Genomic DNA, 2,500 nt, shown 5'->3' with positions numbered 1-2,500 from the left:
GTATTGTCCTTTCCTTGTTGTCAGCTCTGGTTTGTCCACAGTAAATTGTAGGAAATTATAGGAATTCAGATTCTTTGTCCATAAATATACCTAAAGGTCTGTTTCCTTCACCTGGTGCAAAACTAATGATCTTTTCAACACTTTCAGTCATATCTGGTTCTTGTAATAAAGTGTCTGTAACACCTGATGGGCAGTCCTCTACTTCGCTCCATGCATCGTCGTCATCATCATTGTTTTTAGAATCCATAATAGGTTCACTGGTTAAATGCTTAGTGTTATTATCAGGTTCTATAGGTTCATCACTGGAATGAAGTACATCTGTTTCACTTGTTTGATTAGTACTAGTACTGGAATTTACAAACTGTTACCAATCATCACGTTCACTTAAAGATGTGCTATTGACAGTGTTGAGCCAGTTATCTTGGACCTCTATATGCTCTTTTTGAAACAGTTCACTTGTTTCAACGAGGTGTTTTGCTGCTTCCAACACTTTTCTTCGTCGTGGTGCTTGTAACTTAATTTTCTTTTCAATTTGATAGGAATGGTGAGTGGTTCATTTATAGGTCTTGGTAGAGTGTTTACAACTGAATTCACATCAGCTGGTACATTAACAACATTGCCATGAATAGATACTGTAACTGTCCATCTCTAGGGAGTTCACGTATTTGCATGAATGGAATATGTGGGGATATTAATCTTTCTTGTAAAGGTGTCAAGTTTAGGCATTCTGGTTTCACAGGAAAAGTCATTTTGTTAGCCTTAGAACAGACTGGTAACTTCCCATCACTTAGGTTTGAATGGCAGTTTGAGCAAACCCATTCCATATAATATTGTCTACACTAGTTTTACCAGTTATACATACATCAAGTAAATGTTTTGTGCACTTGGTGTATTTATTAGCATCACACTTTGTAACTGATGATAGATACCACAGCTGATCACAGAAGGTACATATATATTCAGGGCCACACTTAATGCTATCATGAAAAGACTGAATCACCTTTGCCATATTCATTTCATGTGTTCGATTTGCCATGGTACAATTTTGTTTTTTCCTAGCTGGCTATAATAGCTCGTGGTGATTTGTGTGTAGCTGTGTACTATGAAATCTCTTTCTATTTTGTGCATTTTTGTTCAGCTCTCTGACATGCTCAAGGTTGTTTTCTTTTCTTTTCAAAAATGCCTTCCTATATTCAGATCCCTCACATGGTTGAGATTTGATTCTTTTTGTTTCTTAAATGCCTTCCTATTCAGATTTCTTATGTGAGTGGGATTTGATTCTTTTCGTTTCTTAAATGCCAGTCTTTGAGATTCTCTTGTTTTTTCAATCCATGCTGACCTTTTATCCTGTGTAGCTTTATTCTCTTTATCTTTGAACTCTTTATTTGCTCTCTTTTTTCTGATCCATTCTCTCTTGCGAGCTCTTCTGTCTTCTTTAGATAAAGTATTTACCACTGCTACTGTTTCATTTCCAATTACCTGTGGACATTGGTCATTATAGGGGATGGTTGATACATACTGTATCTCATCCATGTGTCCAATATTTATAACAGTAGGTTCATGTCCTGGTATAGCTACTGGACTAATAGGCGTATGTGGTGAAAACCCTTGGTTAGATTCTATTATATTGATTGTCAAATGGAATGCATCGGCACTTCAATGTAGGGAGATGCTTGGTATTAATGGTCGTGTAAAAGCTACAAAATCACCCCAATGCAATGCACAATCAATGCGGGCTGCCACGATGCATGCACTCACGCTGATTGCGCGGTTGCTATTTCAATGGGGAACTTAAGCAACGACGACAGCAACGGCAATGAGAACGTCATCTCAAAATATAAATTCGCGCCATTGTAATCACTTTGTAAACATGTCAACTCTTCTTATATGACAAGGGTGTGGTAGTTCCTCAAAAATGACATTGGTCGGAATGGCGCTTAATTTAGGGGAGAAAATGAAACTTTAGCGTCAAGTGCTGACGTTCTCCGTAAAACCTAAAATTTGACTATTTCACGTTGTTGTTTTGCTGACGACGGCAAAGAAATGGACAAAAGTGAAAAACGCACGTGCAGGGCGTGCAAAGCTATTGTTTTTGTCTACTAAATATGCACATTTGTGACGTTCTCGTTGCCGTCGCCGTTGTCGTTGCTTAAGTTCCCTAATATGGCGATGGGCTCGGACTGCGCGGTTACTATTCCAACATGGCCTCGGGTTTGGGTAGTCTCGTTCGGGCTGGCTAATTACGAACAGTGTCTACACCTGAGTGAGTGAGTGACACATTTGCATATCGGAGTCCCCGCAAGAAACCCGTTTCTACGCTTCGCGTATCCACAAGTTTAAAAACAGTGTGCATTCGTGATATCTTCCACGAGGAAGGTATCCTTGACTGTTCAAGGCTAAATTTAAATAATGGTAGGAGACCTTTGATAACGGATGATTCTCCACATAATTTGAGGTCTCCAGGAGAGACTCAGTTGGGAACTGTTGCCTTTCTTGGGTT

At 39.1% G+C, this 2,500-nt stretch overlaps 1 pseudogene; it reads left to right on the top strand.

Moving 5' to 3' along the window:
- LOC137971325 (uncharacterized) overlaps positions 1 to 2,500 on the top strand; it is an 18,345-nt pseudogene that overhangs the window by 14,172 nt on the left and 1,673 nt on the right.

This window comes from Montipora foliosa, chromosome 9, assembly GCF_036669935.1.
Source record: "Montipora foliosa isolate CH-2021 chromosome 9, ASM3666993v2, whole genome shotgun sequence".
Lineage (NCBI taxonomy): Eukaryota > Metazoa > Cnidaria > Anthozoa > Scleractinia > Acroporidae > Montipora > Montipora foliosa.
Note: the sequence above shows the minus strand (reverse complement) of the source record. Positions and strands in the feature narration are given on the sequence as shown.